Here is a 12033-nt window from a genome sequence, read left to right as displayed (position 1 = left end):
TTCTTCGTGGTTAAGCGGTTAGCGTACGCGCCTTTGGCATGAGAGACCCGGATTCGATTCTTGGCAGGAGTTCATGTGGTTCGAATTCCACGTTAATCAGTAGGTCCCGTCTCATATAGCCTCGCTGCTTAAAGGGACGTTAAACTCAAAATCAACTCAACTCAATAATAATAATAACATACATCCAGAAATGCTTTAGAGGTGGCTGCAAATCGGATGATTAATATGTATGCTTCATATACATAAAACAAAACGTAATAGACGACTAGTTAGCTTCCATGGGCACGTTGTATTACAGAAAAAGATCAGTATTATAAACGTAATTTGGAAGATGGTATAAATATAAAGAAGGCAACAATGTAATCCTGGTATCTTATGCGTTCATCACAGGGATGATACTGCATTGTAATATATATAGAATATAGGAATAGTCTATAGTTGTTTTAAGACATCGGAGAACTCCAGTATGTCACGTAAAATAAAGTGATAAACAACTCCGCTTTTTTCGCCTGTGATCAGTACTCCAACTAAGATTTTTTTTTTAAAAAAAAAAAAGGTACATTGGAAGCTTGTACGGTGGCGTCAACTGCCGTGTCCCCGTACGAATCCTTCCATTTAACACAATGCTTCTTCACGACTGCCGGGTACGAAGAGTTGCTCGAGACAGTTGTTCTAAAGCTAACGGTGGCGGCGACTGTTTTAGAGGAAGCAACTACAGTTGCCCCGTACAAAAGCTCCAATTTAAGCAATACTTCACAAGCAGTGACATAACTCGGTGGTTGCGTGTTAAAAGGACATTAGAAGAACTAAAACACGTAAATGACGTAATCGAATTTTCCGAAGAAATAAAATAAATTTCGATGATTTTTTCCAAACCAAACTTTGACTTTCCGCTGAATAAAATGAAATGAAATGAAATCTTTAAGTTTAACGCCCCAGGGATATGCCGGTTAGGCTAAAGGAGACGGCAATAATGAGAAATGAGTGAAATGGTGGAATGAAGAAAGTGGGAGGAAACGGGAGAACCCCCGAGAGAAACCAAGAGCACGGTGTTTGTCCACCACAAAGTCCACTCGACGCGAGCTGAGATCGAACCAGGGTCGTCAAGCACCGGAGGTGAACACTCTATCACTGAGCCACCACCCCCGCTGAATAAAGTCGAAGTCACTACTTCAAAAATGAAATGAAATGAAATCTCTAAGTTTTACATCCCACGTTTATGCTGGCTAGGCTAAAGGAGACAGTGATGATGAGAGATGAGTGAAATGGTGGAATGAAGAAAGTGGGTGGAAACGGGAGAACCCCGAGAAAAAACATGCACACGACATTTGTCCACCACAAAGCTCACTTGGCGCGAGTTGGGATCGAACCAAGGACCCCATGTGCCAGAGGTAAAGGCCTTACCACTAACCCATCATGGCCTCTATTAATAAAATTGCAAACTTTTTTTCATGTTATAAGTGTACAGCATACAGTACATATATACATTGTATTATTTATACCTTTTATAAACCATGAGTTGTAAGTAACAGACCGTCTAACGTCGTAAATATATTTCACGTGAATTACTTTTCTATATTGAAAGTATTTATCACGAAAACCTATCAACATAATATTTTCAGATTTGAAACGTCAAAAACTGGAATGTTACGCGCTTACAAGTAGGTCAGATAAGCTAGTAAATTTGCATGCATAGTAAAACTAAGTAAAGTTGACTGATAATAATTTCCGCCCCATCACATTTGGTGCCTTAACTCTCTGTGCTACTCGACTATTTTTACAAATTGATTCCCTCCCTTCAGAGTGTTTCACGAAACAAATCTTGGACCCGGTAGAGTTCTCACCTCTGACGCCTTGGGTCCATGGGTCGATTCCAGCTACTGTCAAGTGAGCTTTTGGTGGGCAAACACTGTGTGCGTGATTACTCTTAAGATTCTTCCGTTCCACCCCACTTTCTTTTTGCAACCATTATCACCTATCTCATCATCACCTTGGTGGATAATCGCAGGACGTTAAACAAAAAGCTTTATGTGAAAATATTCTAGCAAAAATGGCTAACAGTCTTTTAGACTACACGAAGACGATATTCGCGCTGAAAACGGTTTCTAAGCAAACATGTTATGAAGTTATGAGATTTACTCTATGTTATAGTAATTCTCCTCCGAGGAAGGGACCGTCTAAAAAGAAATAAATAAACACAACATTTACTTTGTGCACCTTGAAATGTAGAAAAAGTTTATAAGCGCCAATGTTCAAAGAATTCTCAAAATTCAGATTCGCCCATTCTTTCTTCTTAACTAACGGGTTAAAATAGGAAGAGTTGCAACCAGAAGTCACGTTAACATGTTAGTGATTTATTAAGCTTAAAGAGAGTTATACTAAAGTAATCGGTAATTAAAGGAATATTTAATTAATGTTATAGTTAACTATTGTACTTACTCAGGCTTTTGTTTCCTTCCTTTGTTCTTTTTAGCTGTAAACAAACCTAGTTCAGTAAATGACTCTTCTTCTTCTTCTTCTTCTTCACCAATTTAATGCCCGAGGCAACAAATATCGTTGGATAGTTAGTAAATATATGAAGCGTATAATAAATTAATAAGATCGTGTTACGTAGTAAAGTATTAAAAGTATAAAGTAGAAGATATAGAATGAAGGGTGTTACGACCTCCCACGCCGTGACACGATATGCATAAACCGACCCGCAAGAAAACGACAGTTGTTCTTTGTTCAATGACGTCACTCATGATGAAAGAAAGAACTGTCCATGGGCGGTCAGAATCTCACATACAGATGGATGTATGAAATATATAGCTGACGTATATAATATACGTATACATATGTAATATACGGAAGTTTGTTCGATGTCAGACATCCTGCAGCAACATGATGTAATATCTAAGTGAGAAAAAGGCAGTAATTATGTAGTATATGGATAACGTATGCTCCATACAGATTTCCGTACTAAACGTAAGGATTCCATATATTTGTACAACATACCGCTGTCCGGATAACGGATTTTTCTCAGTGTGCCCCATCATTTACGTCAGTATATTATGACTGAGCAAATGTCAGTTGAGGAAGAAGATATCCAATCCCAAGAAGACTACAAACTTAGAATATTTCTTCCTGTACTTGACAGAATACTTGTAGAAATGAATAGGCGTTTTACAGAAAATACAGCTATTCTATGTGGGATAAGCTGTCTTCACCGTAAAAGTGAACACTTCCTCTCATTTGAGAAAATTGAACCACTTGCACGTCATTATGGATGTGATCTCGATAATGTAAAGGTGGAACTGAAATTTCTCCCGAAAGTTTTGAAACGTTATGAGAAGGAAAAGCAATACAAAATTCCTCCGTTATTTAGTTTACTGAAGTGATGGATCGTTTCAAAATTGTTCTTCATGAAACCCACAAATTAGCTGTAATTGCTGTCACCATTAATGTATGTAGTTCACCATGTGAGCGTTCTTTCTCGTGTCTTACGAGGGAACCTCTCTAAGTGTAACTCTTGACTTCGAGTCGAGACTTTGGCCGTTTGATACCTTGTCCCAAAAGAATATAACACGAAAAGAGATACATCCCCGATCTCAACAGTTGCGGAGATATAAGCGTGAAAATTTAGAAATAGAGCTCCATACTATACATTACAAAGTGAGATTCCAGGTCAGATTTTTCGGAAACGGTCGGGTAAGGAAACTCAGTGAATACATATCAAATTAGTGTGGGGAGCCCAGCACCTTTTGAATGAAAACATTGTGTCCCCGGAGCACCTGCAGGGTCCCAGGCGGGGTCCAACTCAAAATTTGCAAATGGAACCGGGGGTCAAGTAACATATTGTATGAAAGCTATTGTTAAATAAAAGAAGATAGAACAAATCTCAAATCTCTACGATAACCCTGTACAAACGGAAAACTGGTCAAAATGTCAATACAACCTACATCAGAAAGTCTATAACCACGCTTCTAAATCCGTTAAGTTGCGACAATAACAAAACAGAAAAACACGTTTAAAAGTACAAGGTATTGAAGTAAAGCAAATTGCTGCAGAGTCTCTCACAGAGTCGCACAACGGACCTTATCCAAGTATAAGTGTGACTTTGAATGACCAATGGACTATAGAACGACCATGACCATTGGGTTTTGTGTCTTACTGTTACAAGAGAAAGGATACATTGTCAATCTCAACCGTCGTGGAGGGTGAGAAGTTCGAAAGGTAACGGGTCTGTTTTCACTGAATTTTACGATATTTGTTTTCATTTTGTCTAGCGCAATATATGTTTTCTTTATTGAAGTAACATTCTGTAAATACACCAACACGTATATGCGAAGTTGTATATCTATTTTCTTTGGACAGTTTTGTTTACTTATATTTCATTCACATATTCTTCCAATAAATTGCATATTTCTGCAAATCAATATTGGATTGTCACAGGGTATTTTGTGTGCCAATATTCTATGAAACACTACCTTCTGGTACGTTCACTATGTATTGGTTCGTCTTCCACCCCACTTAGTTATCGTTTTCTTTCCCGAGTTTACAATTATCAAACTGGTTTCCAACTTTATATTTTAACGAAATATTATTCTTGACCATTCCCTATAGCCGTAGAAAAGCACCCTCCGATATATTTTATTTCTGCACCATTATTCCAGTTTTCTCCAACCTCACTCCTCTCCAAGTTGCCTCACAGTTTCAAGGTGTCACTCCTTTTCGTCTTTACCATCATGTTTCTTGTTCAGCAAATCCTCCGATAGAAATTTCACGGTGCAATCTGCGAATTTGAGGTCCCGATTTGCGAAGCCTTTTACCGTTGCCTTTTGGCCTTCTCACCCTCCGCGACGGTTGCAATTGACAATGTATCCTTTCCTTCTAGGACACAAAATCCAACAGTCATGGTCATTTTATGGTCCATTGGTCATTCGAAGTCACACTTATACTTGGATAAGTTCCGTTGTGCGACTCTGTGAGAGACTCTGCAGCAATTTGCTTTACTTCAATGCCTTGTACTTTACGCGTTTTTCTGTTTTGTTATTGTCGCAACTTAACGGATTTAGAAGCGTGGCCATAGATTTTCTGATGTAAGTTGTATTGACATTTTGACCAGTTGTCCGTTTGTACAGGGTTATCGTAGAGATTTGAGATTTGTTCTATCTTCTTTTATTTAACAATAGCTTTCATACAATATGCTACTTGACCCCCGGTTCCATTTGCAAATTTTGAGTTGGACCCGTCTGGGACCCTGCGGGTGCCTCGGGGACACAATGTTTTCATTCAAAAGGTGCTGGGCTCCCCACATTAATTTGATTTGTATTCGCTGAGTTTCCTTACCCGACCGTTTCCGAAAAATCTGACCTGGAATCTCACTTTGTAATGTATAGTATGAAGCTCAATTTCTAACTTTTCACGCTTATATCTCCGCAACTGTTGAGATCGAGGATGTATCCCTTTTCGTGTTATATTCTTTTGGGACAAGGTATCCAACGGCCAAAGTCTCGACTCGAAGTCAGAGTTACACTTAGATAGGTTCCCTCGTTAGACGGGTTAAAATATTTCTAAGAAATCGAATGGCAAACGGTCGCCTAAGCGATCTTTGTTTCCTTTCAGTAGAAAGAAAACTTGTAATGAATATTGTTGTAGAGCAGCGTTTCCCAACCGGCGTGCCCGTAATGGACCGCTGGTGTGCCGCGAGGAATCGAAACAAAATTATTAATTTTATTGCAATCAAATTGTAAAGCGTAGGGAAAATGTATATTTGTATTTTACATTACTATGAACCTCTACTATGAATCTACAATTTTAAATTTCATACCGTGTTACTGTTCTGTACATTTCTGATGTTGAAAAAAATATTTGTTGTCATTGTTATGACCATTATTGCTTCTTTATTGTTGCAGACTATTTCGCAGCTTGAAAATTTAAAATATCATTCCATCCTTTCGACAGAATTACCTACATTTGTGTTTTAAAAGTAAAAGAGTTTTGTTTGTTCGTTTGTTATTTAGTGATCTTCCTTCTTAGTAAAAGGTTGGATACAGTTTTTAAAAAGAAAGCGTATTTTTAAAAACTTGAGTCCAATATTTCATTGCAATTGTTTTCTATTTTTAAATTAGAATGAAAAATAAGCATAATGATTTACCACAGGGAAAAACAGTGATAGAGCTTTTTTTTCTGTGAGAAGGAGATCAGTAATCACAGAAAAAATACCACTGTGTTTTATATTTACAAATAATATTTATAAGTGTGCCGCGAGAATCCAAGTAACATCCGTAGTGTGCCGCAAGTTGAAAAAGGTTGGGAAACTCTGTTGTAGAGGATGTGGTAAACGTATTCGATGCTGGACATAAAAACCGACGCATTGCACTTCATTAAAGTGCAGATATAAAAGTTTATTGTAAACTTGTTCGTACAGTGTGATCAGCACTTCATAGTTTAAAATACATTGTTGTTTCTATGTATCATGATGAAGTTTTGTTAATTGCTATTTACTTCTTTATCCAATATATATATTTTTGCTAACTTGAGTTTCAGTTTCAAAGATTTTTGTCTAAGGTATGATCAAACAATCAGGCTGTCAAATTTCCCTATTCTTTTAGTAACATAGGTCTTTGCTGTTGCATGTAGAGATCACGTTAAAAAAATCTAATGTGCACAAATTAAGAATATAAGAGAGAAAACATAAATGATTTATATTTTTTTGTCTCTTGCTTTCTTGTAATAAGTCCTTCAAAGATAAAAATGTTTGCAGTAGCCTATCTTATCCTTGTTTTACTTTACCTACTTATTGTGTATTTTATGTTAATTAACGAAAGGTAGAGTATTATTTGTTAGTCTGTGTTGTTTGAACCTTCTTTTATTTCTATGCATTCATGTGCATTCTTGGAGGGAGAGGAAGTAAAGCTGTCTTGAAATTCATCGACTACACAGTACACACCGTTATTATTGTTAAAAAAAAAGAAACTAGAAGTAAAGGTAGTGTGTCTGCCACGCGGAATTTGGTAGGTCGAGCATATAGCCAAGAACTCCCGCAGCCCATCCTAAGTCCTGCACTTCTTCAGTCCCACCAGGCAAATGCCGGAATTGTACCTTCTATAAGGCCAAGATAGCTGTTTTCCACATCCTTGTTTCTCCCCTATTTCGGTCTGAGCCTTAGCTAACTAAAGAGTATAAAAATTGAAAAATTTTGTCAAAAAATGTCTACGTTGTCCAATTATCATTTTCGTTGTCCGCCCACCCAGCAACTAGGTCCGCCTCTTTCCGCCCACCCCATCAAGCGTTTCTGGTGCCGTCCCTGATAATGAGGTATAGTTAACAATAAATTTGATAAATGGATATTGTTGTTAACTAGCATATGTTTCATTAGCGAAACATTTCAACTGAGGGAGTAATTATTTGATAGAAACAAAAAGCAGCTAATTTCTAATTACAGGTTTTAATGAAAATTGTCCCGCTGCAGTAATCAAAAAGAAAAAGGTTTCCTGTTTAGAACTGAAATATGAGACGTTGATATGAATCCACTACAATAGTGAGTTGTACATGAAATCTGGTTCAATAACCACTTGAAAGGAAGGTAGTAGCATGGAAGGCCTAATTAACTGTATTATAACACTGTGGTCGGTGGTCCAGGCACGATTAAGTGATGCTATTGTGCGTACTGTACTGGTCATGATTGAACGCAATTTTGCATTCATGAATTAATTACTCATGTACCTATTAACTACCACCTGTGTGAAACTTAATATGCTCATAACATTGGTACTGTTCATTATGAGGCTACTGCACTGAAATTGCATTGTGTTGCAACTGAGTAAAATACGTTATGAAAACATCGATGACATTTTAACAGACAATACGATATTATAGTTCGTCCCTTTTCACATTAGCATTAAAGGAAAATGGTATTTTGAAAATGGCTGATGAATAGAGGGGTAGGGAAAGATTATATTGAGAAGATTACTTCTTTTTTTGTCACTTAAAAGGTTTCTGGGAGCGTCAACTTTATTGGTCTCTCGTAATATTTGATTTGATTCCTATTCGTTGATGCTATTTGTAGTCATATGTTGGGAGATTAATATTTCCAACGTTTCACAGGAGAAAACTATTAATATACCAGTGTGATGGAAGCATCGCAGTACAAAACATATTAAAACACTTATTGGCATCTAAAAAAAATAGAAACAATCCTTGTATAATTTGTCATGTACAATACAAAAATTATTATTACGTCATTAATATTTTTGAGAGAGTCATAGTTCTAATATAGCCCTATATAAAGATACTAAAATCGAATTTCAATTTGTAAAATAGTTATAAACTATCAAGGAACATTCTAAGTGGCAATGATAGTTGTATGTTTACGACCGGGGATAAAAGGTTTTCTTCAAATTGGAGCATCTATACTGTAACAGTTAAGTCAAAAAATTTTCATAAAAATGGTGATTTTGTTTTTCATCTTGGATATAGGCTACTTAGTTTCTAATAAAATCTTTCCTTTATTTACATTTATGGTAAAATAACAGAATGCAAGCAATCTTTTTCTTGGTGTTAACTATAAATTAAAAATTAGTTGATAGATTTGAACATATAGGCCTATCATGGAAATATGAATAATAAAGATATTATATATATATATATATATATATATATATATATATATATATATATATATATATATATATATATATATATATATATAATATGGGCTGTTTCAAAACAACACCGACATTGTGTGAAAAGTGATTCCTGACACCAAGATAAGACAAGAAGTATAGATCAATCTGGATGCACAAATGCTTCCTTTCGGAGTTATAAGCTGCCGAAAACTTGAAAAAAGAAGTTTAGAAGTCCATAACTCCAATACTATGGGACCTACCGTAGTCGGGTCAAGACTTCATCTAAGAACTATTATGTGCCCTATTCAAATATCCATATTTCAGAATCCTGCGGTACTTTCGCAACAATTTTAATAGAGGTAGTTGGTGAGTACTTCAAATTACATGAACGTAGCCAAACTGCCTCCATAAAAATTGTTGCGTAAGAACCTTACGATTCTGAAAGATGTATTTTTGGATAGTGCACACATTCGTTCCTAAGTGAAGTCTTGCCCCGAGGTAGGTCTCATATTTCTGAATCTATGACCTTTTAACATGATTTTTTCAAGTCTTCGGCAGCTTATAATCCGGAAAGGAAGCATTTGTGCACCCAGGTTTGTCTATACTTTTCGTCTTATCTTGGTATCAGAAACCACCTTACAAATGTTGTCAGTGTTGTTTTGAAACACCTTGTGTATATATATAATCAGAGTGCATCATTTATAACGTCCAACCGTCATAACGGAGAAACCAAAACAGGGAGAGATACTAAATATTGTAGAAAGTAAATATAAGGAGGGGGACATCTTTACATGTATTAAACAGAAACATCCGCTCAGTTGCCGGACATGAACACAATTGAACATTTGTGACCCGTTGTAGAGACACAGATACGGCGCAGATTTCTTTTTTCACAGAACTGGATGATGTACTGCTCGCAAAATCGTATGATATTTCACTTGATATCGTTTGCGACTTCTATGACTCTATGCCACGTTGCATCAAAGCTGTTCTGAGGGTGGAAGATGGCCGCAATACCATATTATCCGATAAGTGGTGATTTTTTCAGCAGTTTCTATTAAATTATTTTGATAAGTATCTGTATATGTTAAATACTTTCTATCCGATACAAGTTTTACAGATCAAATCTAAAAATAACAATTCATAGAGATTTGTTTTGCACTACCTTCATTTTTAGTGAAATACAATAGCTACACTCGAGTGAAAGAATCTTACTACAAGTTTGGGGAAGAAAACTTAAAATACGAGTTATTTCTTGGCTGGTTGGAGTGTAGTTTTTAGCGTCGCTTTCAGCTCCAAGACTATATGAGGCGTGGAGCGGCAGTTTCAGGTGGAACCCGAACCGCCGTAATGTTAACATCTTATCGTTATCTTTTTTTTTTAAAGCTATTATAGTATGAATAGGGTTGAATAAAAATATAAATAAAGACAAATTTAATCTGCTTCAAGTGCATAATTGTATCCCATATTTGTGTCATTTTCTATAGTTGATTATATTTTTAATATACTAGTTTAATATCATTATTATCATAGTCAATATTCTGATATTATTTGCAAACCACTTGACGGAAACTGAGATACTTGCATGCAACACAGCCTTCAACTAATCTCTTCATCATGACGTAGTAATCTTGTTTTAATACCGTCTCTCAACTACTAGAATTTTTCGCTCCTTCCTCTTCCGCGTACCTTCTAGCATGTAGTATGTAAATGTATTATATATTCTGCAATGGAAGTATAGGTCCCTAAAGAGGAAATAAAAACAAATATTATTACTCGAAATTCCATAAAGAAATTTGGTTGATTCGAACATAAAAATAATACTTTTAGAAATGATTACACTCCAAACGCCTTACTAAATATCTCCCAATGTAATTGTTCCATTCTGCCTAAGCATTGTATTGAGGTTAAGCGCAACACATTATTTACTGTTAGTTGAACATTTTTAAACAATATTATGTGATATGAAAATTGATGGAAATGCTTGTGTAATTTCAATTAAATCCATTCTATGTTACGAATTACCTTACCAGATTCAATGATTACTATATCAAAAGATCTTTGTTTATGCCCAAGACGTGTTTAGAAAGAATATGTTCAGCCTGATTACATGCTCATACACACACACTGCAATGTGTTCAGTCGAATTACAACGTGCAACATATGTCGGGTGATGATGTACTCACGGTAAATTTGCTGTGGCCGCGCATGTTCAATTCTTGTCATTTTAATGCAAATTTCCATTATTGGGTATAACCTGGTTGGTTGCACATTCAATTCTGAATTAGCATACATTATGCACGATCGATTTCACATAAATGGAAAGTGGTCAGTACAAGAAGTGAATTGCATTTGTGTGGGTGTGACTGCGGTAGGAAGTATCTTTCAACAAACTTCAATAATTCTTTCACTGTACATGTGTGTCTTGTCTTTTTTTTTTCAGTGCAAATAATGCAAAGTTTAGTTAGAATTACTCTTAAGTTAATTTCGTAAATCTAATATTTTAGCCAACGTTATTAACTAGAGTTATTATTCTACTATTTCCAATATGTCCATATATTCTACTAAATAGCTTTCAAAACATATAACTTAGGGAGATACGTATCTTTCAGAATACTGTTCAATGCAACACTGTACAAAACGTGTTGTAGACCTAATACTTACTGAGACATCTGGTTGCCTTTTGACCATTATTATTTCTATTATCTGTCTCGACTTACTTGGAAGCGACCATAAACAAACCCAAGTGCAACTAAACCACACTGATTGGCTGCTAAGTTGCTGACAAATGTAGCCTTCCGCAAAACAGTTCATCACTAAAAGTATATTATTACTCTGTGAAACATCCACGTAAAACCGAGACTCTGTGATGAGAAACAACAACATAATAGAAATTACATAATAATACTACGCCCTGGTGAGGACAGTAAAGATCACGCGAAATCTAGATGAATCTATCCTGGTATGTAAGCGGTCAGTTTTGTGGCTCAGTGGTAGAGCGTTCATCTCCGGTGCTTCGGGTCCCGGGTTCGATCCCAGCTCGCGCCGTGAGGACTTTGTGGTGGACAAACACCGTGCTCGTGGGTTTCCTCGGAGTTCTCCTGTTTCCTCCCACTTTCTTCATTCCACCATTTCACTCATCTCTCATCATGACCGTCTCCTTTAGCCTAACCGGCACAATCATGGGACGTAAAACTTAAAGGTTTCATTTCATTTCTTTTCTTGAAACAGGATATTTGCGCCAAGTATCAGTTTTAATGCCTATACAATAAATTCTAAAAGAATGTCATACTTCTTTTTTTTTCCACACATAAAAAAAAGTTAACGATAAAGGTCTTGAAATGTTAGAACAGTTATATTGTAAATATAACAACCAGTGGTGTTAGTCTAGACTTTTAACAACCATATCTCTCTCTCTCTC

This window comes from Thermobia domestica, chromosome 9 (assembly GCF_964235325.1).
Source record: "Thermobia domestica chromosome 9, izTheDome1.hap1.1, whole genome shotgun sequence".
Classification (NCBI taxonomy): Eukaryota; Metazoa; Arthropoda; class Insecta; order Zygentoma; family Lepismatidae; genus Thermobia; species Thermobia domestica.
Note: the sequence above shows the minus strand (reverse complement) of the source record.